Source organism: Crinia signifera, chromosome 8 (genome assembly GCF_055691185.1).
Source record: "Crinia signifera chromosome 8, ASM5569118v1, whole genome shotgun sequence".
In the NCBI taxonomy this organism is placed as follows: Eukaryota; Metazoa; Chordata; class Amphibia; order Anura; family Myobatrachidae; genus Crinia; species Crinia signifera.
In genome coordinates, this window is record NC_139224.1 from 128,298,597 (window position 1) to 128,312,154 (window position 13,558).

The following is a 13,558-nucleotide window of genomic DNA, read 5'->3' on the forward strand; positions in this document are numbered from 1 at the left end:
ATGTCCGTAGTTAAGTGGACAGTGGGTACAGCTGCATTTTTCAGGGCACTGAGGACACTTTTTCTGATATGTCCCGGTACATCACGGGTACCGCCTGCCTAGTGAAGTGGAATCTAGATGGGATTTGGTACCGGGGACACAATCAAACATCTAAATCCCACTCCACTGATGGCGTACACCGGATGCACGTCTAACACTAACATAGCGGTCAAGGCCGCAGTTTTCCGCTTTGCCATAGGATGACTGCTGTTTTATTTTTTCCTCATGGCAAACGATTGTTGGACGGTCAATTTCTTAGTGAAAGACGTAGCGGTCTTACAACTTCACCTCTGGGATGATGACCGACTCCCAGCAGCAGCAGCGGCAGTAGTAGGCGTAGCACTGCAGTATCCTCCAGAGGAATCTCAGATAGAAGAGGATTTAGTCATGCTGGTGACATGGCATGCAGGACTCCCCCAGATCTAGATCGAGGAGGAAATTGACGAGGGACTTGGTGGTGTGCTTTTCAGGCGCTTGGCTCCAACAGGAGGACCAAGGGATATAGGTGTCCCTGGACTGCTAGCCACAGTTCCTTAACTAAAGAGTGATTTATGAAGGGTCTTCAGGTGACGTATAAGGAAGGATGTCCCTAGGTGGGCAAGATCCTTACCCCTGCTTATTGGAGCTTGACATAAGCTACATATGGCAATACATTTGTTGTCAGGATTCAGGTAAAAGAAATTCCAGACCATAGTGGTGGATTTATTGGTCCTTTGCCCAGGCATGATGATGGGCTTTTCATACCATGGACAACAACTGTTTCCCCCCCTGGTCCCTCATTTAAGCAAACCACGTCAGCATCCTCCTCGTCAACTTCCTCATCAGCGCCAGCTACATCAATATACTCCTCTCGGTCTTCAACATTGACACCTTCATTATCTAAATCAGGAACTGCACTGTGGGTGATCCTTCCAGCATATGCAGAGGGAGTGCTAAAAACGGTGGAAGGAGCCACCTCTTCCCATACAGTGATGGGAAGGTCAGGCATCGCAACCAACAACACTCTTGGACTATCCTTGGGGGTTTGTAATAACATGTCTTCTTTAGTAGGCAGAGATGTTTGCTGTGTTTTTGATGATAGCTGAAATCTCTTCAAATTTCTAAAGGGGGGAGAAGGAGGGCTTGCATGGTCATGTGTAGTTGAACCACCAGTCATGAATACAGGCCAGGGCCTTAACCATTCCTTGCCACCCCATGTCGTAAATGGCACATTGGAGATTTTACGTTTCTCCTCCAATGATTTAATTATTATTTTTGGTCCTCCTTTTACTCAACTTTGGCTTTTTGGATTTTACGTGCCCCGTACTTTGACACTGGACATAGGATTTGGCAGACGACGTTGATGGCATATCATTGTCTATGTCATCATTACTACTTGCATTTACAGCACATTCAGAAGTAAGAGGAAGTGGCCCTACATCTTTCCCTAATTGATTCTCCATATTTTGCATTTCCATTATTTTTGTGGAGTTATGCAATATAATATTACACCACAAGACAGCACCACTGGAGTGCAAGTATATATGGCAGTAGATGCACCAATAGAGAGGTAATATATATGTATATTATATGGTACTCAATCAATTAGGCCCCACCAGAAAGATATACAGTAGTCAAATAATTACACACCACCAAAAAAATAAACGGTAGTCAATGAATAATTACGCACCACCAGAAAGATGTACGGTAGTCAATTAATAATTACGCACCACCAGAAAGATATACGGAAGTCAATTACGCACCACCAGAAAAATATCCGGTAGTCAATTCATAATTACGCACCATCCAAAAAATATACGGTAGTCACTTAATAATTACGCACCACCAGAAAGATGTACAGTACTCCAATAATAATTATGCACCACCAGAAAGATATACGGTAGTCAGTTAATAATTACGCACCGCCAGAAAAATATACGGTAGTCAAATAACTATGTACCATCAAAAAAATATACGGTAGTCACTTAATAATTACGCACCACCAGAAAGATGTAAGGTAGTCAATTAATAATTACGCACCACCAGAAAGATATACAGTAGTCAATTACGCACTATCAGAAAAAATACGGTAGTCAATTAATTACGCACCACCAAAAAAATATACGGTAGTCACTTAATAATTATGCACCACCAGAAATATGTACGGTAGTCAATTAATAAGTACGCACCACCAGAAAGATATACAGTAGTCAATTACGCACCACTAGAAAAATATACGGTAGTCAATTAATAATTACGCACCACCAGAAATATATAGAGTAGTCAATTACGCACCACCAGAAAAATATACTGTAGTCAATTAATAATTACGCACCACCAGAAAGATATATAGTAGTCAGTTAATAATTATGCACCGCCAGAAAGATATACGGTAGTCAAATAATTCTGCACCACCAAAAAAATATACAGTAGTCACTTAATAATTACGCACCACCAGAAAGATGTACAGTAGTCAATTACGCACCACCAGAAAAAATATGGTAGTCAATTAATTACGCACCACCAAAAAAATATACGGTAGTCACTTAATAATTACCCACCACCAGAAAGATGTAAGGTAGTCAATTAATAATTACGCACCACCAGAAAGATATACGGTAGTCAATTACACACCACCAGAAAAAATATGGTAGTCAATTAATTACGCACCACCAAAAAAATATACGGTAGTCACTTAATAATTACCCACCACCTGAAAGATGTACGGTAGTCAATTAGGTACTTGTTTCCTAGCACGGACACACCGATTTGTATCGGGGTGATCGGGTCGGAAAAATTGCGTCGGTCGCAACGCATGCGACCAAATTGCATGCGATGCGACCAACGCGATGGACCCGATTTTTACATTGAATCAAATGTGAATAGGGCCCCTGGGACCCTATTTTACATTGGATTCAATGTAAAGTAGTCCCCAGACCCCAAATTTTACCCCCTCAACGGCACCCCACGATTGACGCCAACCCGAAGCGTGGCGAGCGGCGGCGGTACGCGTCCTCCGACCTTTTCATACCCCTACTATCCACGCCGGCGTGGAGTTGAGAATATAAAGTGTGGCGAGTGCAGCGAGCCACCGAGCCCGAAGCGTGGCGAGCGGACGCGTATAACTTCACAGGTATACACGTCCCCTTGCGGGGCTCGCTGCGCTCGCCACGATTCGGGCTTGGGGGCTTACTGAGCTTGCCACACTTTATATTCTCAAATTCATGCCGACGTGGATAGTAGGGGTATGAAAAGGTCGGAGGACGTGCACCGCCGCCCCTCACAGGCTCGCTGCGCTCGCCACGCTTCGGGTTGGCGTCAATTGTGGAGTGACGCTCACAACGGGGTTGCTTAACTTTTTAACGATGACGGGGCCATATACAATGTGAAATGGCTCATATTGGCCCATTTCACATTGTTTGCTATGTAAAATGGACTTAAAAGTCCATCTCATCTTGTGCCATTATAATGGCACAAGACCGACGCAATGCTCCCGATTTCAATGTTAAAAGTATTTTAACATTGAAGCCTATGGCAAAATCATGTCCATTGCGTCGGTCGTGTCGCGGGCCATGTTAATGCACGCGACCGACGCGATGGTCCCGATTTTGCCTTTGCCGGCAAAATGGACCTGATTGCAAAGGAAATCGGGTCCATCGCGTCCATCGTGTACCTTAACTTTAACCCCTTCACGACAATTGACGTATATATACGTCATGGCCGGGAAGTACTTCCCGACCGTTGACGTATATATACGTCATGGCTTAAAACTGTCACTGCGTCTAGAGACGCAGTGACAGAGGGACGATGTCTGCTGTCCCTGACAGCAGACATGTCCGTGCATGCCCAGGGGGGGCGGCGATGCCGCCCCCCCGTCGCCGATCGCTGTGATTGGCTGTTCAGTGTGAACAGCCATTCACAGCGTTTTCCTGTGTCACCGGCGAATAACGTTCGCCGGTGACACGGGATCGGAGGTGATTGGTGCTGTAAAGTACAGCACCAATCACCGCGGGGTGTAAGGGTGACACTGGTGTCACCCCACCTCACCCCGCCCGCCCCCAAAGGCCGTGATTGGTCCGTCGGACCGACGGACCAATCACAGCCGTGGAGGGGGGTTTAAACTAACGGTGACTGCACTGCAGACGCCATTCCGGTCTGGAAAAGCGTGCAGTGCGGTCACCGTGCCCCACCTGCCGCCTATACTGACCAGAACCCTTACCTGATCATTGATCATTGATATTGTGACATTTTGTGACATCCTGTGCTGCATCTTGTGCTGCATCTTGTGCTGCTGCGATTTATTAGATAGATAGTTAGAGAGAGTTAGAGAGAGAGAGATAGAGAGAGATAGAGAGAGATAGAGAGGCCTAGTGCTATATTTTGTGCTGCTGCAGTGTGATAGAGCTATAGATAGAGAGATAGAGAGAGATAGAGAGAGAGAGATAGAGAGAGAGATAGTGACAGATTGTGCTATATATTTTTTATATAACTGAAAGAGATAGAGAGAGATAGAGAGAGATAGAGAGGCCTAGTGCTATATTTTGTGCTGCTGCAGTGTGATAGAGAGAGATAGAGAGAGAGAGATAGAGAGAGAGATAGTGACAGATTGTGCTATATATTTTTTATATAACTGAAAGAGATAGAGAGAGATAGAGAGAGATAGAGAGGCCTAGTGCTATATTTTGTGCTGCTGCAGTGTGATAGAGCTATAGATAGATAGAGAGAGATAGAGAGAGAGAGATAGAGAGATAGTGACAGATTGTGCTATATATTTTTTATATAACTGCTGCAGTGTCATAGAGTGATAGATAGTGAGAGATAGAGAGAGATAGTGATAGAGTGCTAAATTTTGTGTCGGCTGCCCCCGCCTTTTTGTGCTGATCACTATATCTGAGGTGATCAGCAACTTTTTGGGGGTACAGAGGTTTTTTTTTTTTATATATACCTGTCAGTACCACCAAAGGTTGTGCACCTGCTGCCCCTCACTGGTAATCAGTGTCGCATCACTGATCACCTTTTTTTATTTTTTGTGAGTGCTGTGGGGTCTTTTTTACATTTTTTTTTTACACACACTGTGATTTTGTGTGTGTCCTGTGGCCACTGTGCACTGATCAGTGACGTACATCACTGATCAGCTTTTTCGGCATAGGGTTGATCTATTTTTTTTTTTTTTTGATCAAATTCCTGTTGCCTTTGAGCGCTGTTCAGTGACGGACGTTACTGACCAACATCTGTGCTCAATTTTTGGCGCAGGACCTTTTTTTTTTTTTTTTAACCCCTTCCATTTTTTTTTTTTTAACCCCTTCCATTTTTTTTTTTTTTAACCCCTTCCATTTTTTTTTTTTTGAACCCTTCAATTTTTTTTTTTTTGTATTTTTTTTTTCTGCACTACATACACAATACACACTACATACCCCCTGGGTTGAAATAAAGTTTGTACCCCCCCCTACACTATACACGTGTTGAAACATTTCACTACCAGTAACACAAAAATATAAATGGCATCCCAAATGTCATCCCAAATGTCGTCCCAGTCATCCAGGAGAATGTATTCGGTGGAGGAGGCATATGCCATGCTTGCATCTGACTCTGACACAGCCAGTGAGGCAAGCGGGGAATTTGAAGGATTTGTCTTAAGCTCCTCTTCCTCCTCTGATGATGAGGGACCCCCTCAAAGACGCCCCCGTAGAGCAGCTGAGACCCCCCCCCCAATAATTGATCTCGTATGGACCCCACCACCAGACAATTTTGAGCCCCAGGTTCCTGAGTTTTTGGCCATCCCAGGAATCCAATTTGATTCAACAGGTCTCAGAGAAATTGACTTTTTCAAATTATTTTTCTCTGATGATTTTATAAATTTAATGGTGGACCAAACTAATTTATATGCCCAGCAGTTTATTGCTCAAAACCCCACGTCATCATTTGCTAGGTGGACCCCTGTAGATGCAGTAGAGATGATGACGTTTTGGGGTCTGGTGTTACATATGGGCATAGTAAAAAAGCCACAAATTAGGCAATATTGGAGTACAGATGTTCTGTACAGCACCCCATTTCACCGTATGGCCATGCCCCGGGCTCGTTTTGAGGCAATCCATAAATTTATACATTACACCGATAATGCACAGTGCCCACCCAGAGATGATCCCACCTTTGACAGGCTATTCAAAGTCAGGCCGGTCATTGATCATTTCAGTGCCAAATTTGCAGAGCTATACATCCCTGATAAATGTATTAGTATCGACGAGTCCCTTATACATTTTAAAGGAAGGGTTAAATTCCGCCAGTACCTTCCCAGTAAGAGGGCAAGGTATGGCATAAAAATGTATAAGCTGTGTGAAAGCACCACAGGGTACACCCACAAGTTTAGGGTATATGAAGGGAAGGATTCAAGAATTGAACCACCAGAATGCCCCCCCTCCCTCGTAGGTGTTAGTGGAAAAATTGTCTGGGATTTAATGCACCCCTTCCTGGATAAGGGTTATCACCTCTATGTGGATAACTTTTACACCAGCATCCCCCTGTTTAAGGCCCTTGGTTCAAGAGGTACAGCAGCTTGCGGTACTGTGCGCAAGAACCAAAGAGGCCTCCCCAAAACGCACATTGCCCAAGTAATGAGAAGGGGTGAAAGCAGGGGAATATGCACCGAAAATATGTTGTTGGTCAAATATAAGGACAAGAGGGATGTCCTTATACTGACAACAATTCATGGAGACAGTACCACCTCCATCCCTGTACGAGGTACCAGTACCCACACCTCCAAACCAAATTGTATCCTAGATTACAATAAGTACATGGGCGGAGTGGATCTTTCAGATCAGGTACTAAAGCCGTACAGTGCCCTGCGGAAAACAAATATCTGGTACAAGAAGCTGGCCGTGTATATCATCCAGATGGCACTGTATAACGCTTACGTGCTATTCCGTTCTACCGGCCAGAGGGGGACATTTATGCACTTTCAAGAGGAAGTCATAAAGAGCCTAACATTTGGGAATCAGCAGGCAGAGGGCCCCAGTACTTCTAGTACTGGCCCCCGTATTGTACCAGGGCAGCATTTTCCCAACGAAATCCCCTCCACTGCAAGAAAGGGCAGGACACAAAAAAGGTGCAAAGTTTGTTATAAAAAGGGAATAAGAAAGGAAACTATTTTCCACTGTGAAACTTGCCCCGACAAACCCGGCCTATGTATAAAGGAGTGCTTTAAAATATACCACACATCTATGGATTATTAGGTTCATCATTTCACCGTGCTTCGGGGGTCTTGCTAATGCCACATAGCACCCACCATTCATTCCACCAGAATCTGAGCTGCAAAATCCAAAAATCACTCCTTCCCTTCTGAGTCCTGCCATGCACCCAACTGGTATTTTTTGGTCACATGTGAGGCATTGCCGTACTCTGGAGAAATGGGGGCACAGATTTTGGGGTGCTTTGTCTCCTTCATTCCTTGTGAAAATGAAAAATTTTGAGCCAGAAGTACATTTTTGTGTAAAAAAATGTATTTTTTTCATTTTCACTGCCCAGTTGTACCAAAATTGATGAAACCCCTGGGGGTTTGAAATGTACACTATACCCCTAGATGAATTCCCTGAGGGGTGTAGTTTGCAAAATGGGGTGACTTGTGGGGGGGTTCCACTGTATTGGTAATGCAACATAGCACCCACCATTCATTCCACCAAAATCTTTGCTGCAAAATCCAAAAATCACTCCTTCCCTTCTGAGTCCTGCCATGCACCCAACTGGTATTTTTTGGTCACATGTGAGGCATTGCCGTACTCTGGAGAAATGGGGGCACAGATTTTGGGGTGCTTTGTCTCCTTCATTCCTTGTGAAAATGAAAAATTTTGAGCCAGAAGTACATTTTTGTGTAAAAAAATGTAATTTTCCATTTTCACATCCCAGTTGTACCAAAATTGGTGAAACCCCTGGGGGTTTGAAATGTACACTATACCCCTAGATGAATTCCCTGAGGGGTGTAGTTTGCAAAATGGGGTGACTTGTGGGGGGGTTCCACTGTATTGGTAATGCAACATAGCACCCACCATTCATTCCACCAAAATCTGTGCTCCAAAATCCAAAAATCACTCCTTCCCTTCTGAGTCCTGCCATGCACCCAACTGGTATTTTTTGGTCACATGTGAGGCATTGCCGTACTCGGGAGAAATTGGGGCACAGATTTTGGGGTGCTTTGTCTCCTTCATTCCTTGTGAAAATGATAAATTTTGAGCCAGAACTGCATGTTTGTGTAAAAAAATGTAATTTTCCATTTTCACATCCCAGTTATACCAAAATTGGTGAAACCCCTGGGGGTTTGAAATGTACACTATACCCCTAGATGAATTCCCTGAGGGGTGTAGTTTGCAAAATGGGGTCACTTGTGGGGGGGTTCCACTGTATTGGTGCTTGGGGGGTCTTGCTAATGCGACATAGCACCCACCAAAATTCCACCAGAATCTGAGCTGCAAAATCCAAAAATCACTCCTTCCCTTCTAAGTCCTGCCATGCACCCAACTGGTATTTTTTGGTCACATGTGAGGCATTGCCGTACTCGGGAGAAATTGGGGCACAGATTTTGGGGTGCTTTGTCTCCTTCATTCCTTGTGAAAATGAAAAATTTTGAGCCAGAACTGCATGTTTGTGTAAAAAAATGTAATTTTCCATTTTCACATCCCAGTTGTACCAAAATTGGTGAAACCCCTGGGGGTTTGAAATGTACACTATACCCCTAGATGAATTCCCTGAGGGGTGTACTTTGCAAAATGGGGTGACTTGTGGGGGGGTTCCACTGTATTGGTGCTTTGGGAGTCTTGCTAATGCAACATAGCACCCACCATTCATTCCACCAAAATCTTTGCTGCAAAATCCAAAAATCACTCCTTCCCTTCTGAGTCCTGCCATGCACCCAACTGGTATTTTTTGGTCACATGTGAGGCATTGCCGTACTCGGGAGAAATTGGGGCACAGATTTTGGGGTGCATTGTCTCCTTCATTCCTTGTGAAAATGAAAAATTTTGAGCCAGAACTGCATGTTTGTGTAAAAAAATGTAATTTTCCATTTTCACATCCCAGTTGTACCAAAATTGGTGAAACCCCTGGGGGTTTGAAATGTACACTATACCCCTAGATGAATTCCCTGAGGGGTGTACTTTGCAAAATGGGGTGACTTGTGGGGGGGTTCCACTGTATTGGTGCTTGGGGGGTCTTGCTAATGCGACATAGCACCCACCAAAAAACCACCAGAATCTGAGCTGCAAAATCTAAAAATCACTCCTTCCCTTCTAAGTCCTGCCATGCACCCAACTGGTATTTTTTGGTCACATGTGAGGCATTGCCGTACTCTGGAGAAATTGGGGCACAGATTTTGGGGTGCATTGTCTCCTTCATTCCTTGTGAAAATGAAAAATTTTGAGCCAGAACTGCATGTTTGTGTAAAAAAATGTAATTTTCCATTTTCACATCCCAGTTGTACCAAAATTGGTGAAACCCCTGGGGGTTTGAAATGTACACTATACCCCTAGATGAATTCCCTGAGGGGTGTACTTTGCAAAATGGGGTGACTTGTGGGGGGGTTCCACTGTATTGGTGCTTGGGGGGTCTTGCTAATGCGACATAGCACCCACCAAAAAACCACCAGAATCTGAGCTGCAAAATCTAAAAATCACTCCTTCCCTTCTAAGTCCTGCCATGCACCCAACTGGTATTTTTTGGTCACATGTGAGGCATTGCCGTACTCTGGAGAAATTGGGGCACAGATTTTGGGGTGCATTGTCTCCTTCATTCCTTGTGAAAATGAAAAATTTTGAGCCAGAACTGCATGTTTGTGTAAAAAAATGTAATTTTCCATTTTCACATCCCAGTTGTACCAAAATTGGTGAAACCCCTGGGGGTTTGAAATGTACACTATACCCCTAGATGAATTCCCTGAGGGGTGTACTTTGCAAAATGGGGTGACTTGTGGGGGGGTTCCACTGTATTGGTGCTTTGGGAGTCTTGCTAATGCAACATAGCACCCACCATTCATTCCACCGAAATCTTTGCTGCAAAATCCAAAAATCACTCCTTCCCTTCTGAGTCCTGCCATGCACCCAACTGGTATTTTTTGGTCACATGTGAGGCATTGCCGTACTCGGGAGAAATTGGGGCACAGATTTTGGGGTGCTTTGTCTCCTTCATTCCTTGTGAAAATGAAAAATTTTGAGCCAGAACTGCATGTTTGTGTAAAAAAATGTAATTTTCCATTTTCACATCCCAGTTGTACCAAAATTGGTGAAACCCCTGGGGGTTTGAAATGTACACTATACCCCTAGATGAATTCCCTGAGGGGTGTACTTTGCAAAATGGGGTGACTTGTGGGGGGGTTCCACTGTATTGGTGCAACATAGCACCCACCATTCATTCCACCAAAATCTGTGCTGCAAAATCCAAAAATCACTCCTTCCCTTCTGAGTCCTGCCATGCACCCAACTGGTATTTTTTGGTCACATGTGAGGCATTGCCGTACTCGGGAGAAATTGGGGCACAGATTTTGGGGTGCTTTGTCTCCTTCATTCCTTGTGAAAATGAAAAATTTTGAGCCAGAACTGCATGTTTGTGTAAAAAAATGTAATTTTTCATTTTCACATCCCAGTTGTACCAAAATTGGTGAAACCCCTGGGGGTTTGAAATGTACACTATACCCCTAGATGAATTCCCTGAGGGGTGTAGATTGCAAAATGGGGTGACTTGTGGGGGAGGTTCCTAACTTTTAGCACTTATGGTGCCTAGAAACCTACATGGTGCCTAAAAAAAAATCTCATAAAAAGGAGGCTCCAAAATCAAGTAGGTGCTCCTTCTATTATGAAGCCTGTGGTTTGGTCAACGTGCACACTAGGGCCACATATAGGATATTTTTGAAAACAAAAGAATTGGGGGAATCAATTTTTAGTCACATTTCTCTAGTAAAATCTACTGTATTCGTTAGAAAAATGTATTAAAATTGAAACTCTGCAAAAAAAAAGAAATTTTGAAATTTCACCTACACTTTGTTTTAATTCCTGTGAAACACCTAAAGGGTTAACAAACTTCCAAAATGCTGTTTTGAATACTGTGAGGGGTGCAGTTTTTGAAATGGCATCATTTATGGGGGTGTCTCACATACAAGTCCCTCAAAGTCACATCAGAACTGAACTGGTCCCTAAAAAAATCAGTGTTTGAAATTTTCATGAAAATTTGAGAATTTGCTATTCATATTGTAAGCCTCCTAGTGTCCAAAAAAATTAAAAGGAAGTTGAAATAATGATGGAAACATAAAGTAGACATATGGTCTATGTTAGTTATTAACTATTTTGAGTGGTATGATTATTTGTCTCACAAGCAGAAAATTTAACATTTTGCAAATTGCAAAATTTTCCATTTTTTCACGATATTTTGGTATTTTTCACAAAAAAACACAGACTGTATCGACGAAAATTTACCACTAACTTGAAGTACAATGTGTCACGAGAAAACAATCTCAAAATCACTGGGATAAGTAAAAGCAAAAAAAAGTTATCCCCACTTAAGTGAGACATGTCAGATTTGAAAAAAAGGGCTCTGTCATGAAGGCACAAACTGGCTCTGTCATGAAGGGGTTAAGGTACACGATGGACAAGATTGTGGCCGTGCTAGGAAACAAGTACCGTCAATTAATAATTACGCACCACCAGAAAAATATACAGTAGTCAATTACACACCACCAGAAAAATATACGGTAGTCAATAATTACGCACCACCAGAATGATGTATGGTAGTCAATTAATAATTACGCACCACCAGAACGATATACAGTAGTCAATTATACACCACCAGAAAAATATACGGTAGTCAATTAATAATTACGCGCCACCAGAAAGATTTACGGTAGTCAGTTAATAATTACGCACCGCCAGAAAGATATACGGTAGTCAAATAATTATGTACCACCAAAAAAAATACAGTAGTCACTTAATAATTACACACCACCAGAAAATATACGGTAGTCAATTAATAATTACGCACCACCAGAAAGATGTACGGTACTCAATTAATAATTATGCACCACCAGAAAGATATACAGTAGTCAATTATGCACCACCAAAAAAATATACGGTAGTCACTTAATAATTACGCACCACCAGAAAGATGTAAAGTAGTCAATTAATAATTACGCACCACCAGAAAGATATACGGTAGTCAATTACGCACCACCAGAAAAAATACGGTAGTCAATTAATTACGCACCACCAAAAAAATATATGGTTGTCACTTCCAGAAAGATATACAGTAGTCAATTACACACCACCAGAAAATATACGATAGTCAATTAATAATTACGCACCACCAGAAGGATATACAGTAGTCAATTACACACCACCAGAAAAATATACGGTAGTCAATAATTTACGCACCACCAGAATGATGTATGGTAGTCAATTAATAATTACGCACCACCAGAACGATATACAGTAGTCAATTATACACCACCAGAAAAATATACGGTAGTCAATTAATTACGCGCCACCAGAAAGATTTACGGTAGTCATTTAATAATTTCGCACCGCCAGAAAGATATACGGTAGTCAAATAATTATGTACCACCAAAAAAATATACAGTAGTCACTTAATAATTACACACCACCAGAAAGATGTACGGTAGTCATTTAATAATTACGCACCACCAGAAAGATATACGGTAGTCAATTATGCACCACCAAAAAAATATACGGTAGTCACTTAATAATTACGCACCACCAGAAAGATGTAAAGTAGTCAATTAATAATTACGCACCACCAGAAAGATATACGGTAGTCAATTACGCACCACCAGAAAAAATACGGTAGTCAATTATTTACGCACCACCAAAAAAATATACGGTTGTCACTTCCAGAAAGATATACAGTAGTCAATTACACACCACCAGAAAATATACGGTAGTCAATTAATAACTACGCACCACCAGAAAGATGTACGGTACTCAATTAATAATTATGCACCACCAGAAAGATATACAGTAGTCAATTATGCACCACCAGAAAAATATATGGTAGTCAATTAATAATTCCGCACCACCAGAAAGATGTACGGTAGTCAATTAATGATTACGCACCACCAGAAAGATATACGGTAGTCAATTAATAATCACGCACCACCAGAAAGATATACGGTAGTCAATTAATAATTATGCACCACCAGAAAACTATACGGTAGTCAATTAATAATTAGGCACCACCAGAAAGATATACAGTAGTCAATTAATTACGCACCACCAAAGAGATATTATATATACGACAGTATAATAATATGCACCAGCCGAGATATTATTTTATTTAGTAGATACACCAGTACACTGTTAATTAATTATTTTTTTTTATGTCAGACTCAGTAGTACAGTAGATGCACCAGCAGATAATATGTACTTTTTATGTAAGGCTGTAAAAAATACACCAGCAGGGGGGGTATTATAATTAATTATACAGCAGATGCACAAGCAGACTGGTATACAAGTGGTTAAGTTTAACAACAGTGCTGCAGCACACTGCAGTCGAA

The 13,558-nt window shown here is 42.2% G+C and overlaps 1 protein-coding gene across 1 annotated transcript in view; it reads right to left on the reverse strand.

The window, feature by feature from the left end:
• The window catches only part of LOC146027287 (uncharacterized), a 163,015-nt gene that overhangs the window by 62,054 nt on the left and 87,403 nt on the right, over nucleotides 1-13,558 (reverse strand). The gene's annotated exons all lie outside the window — the stretch shown is intronic.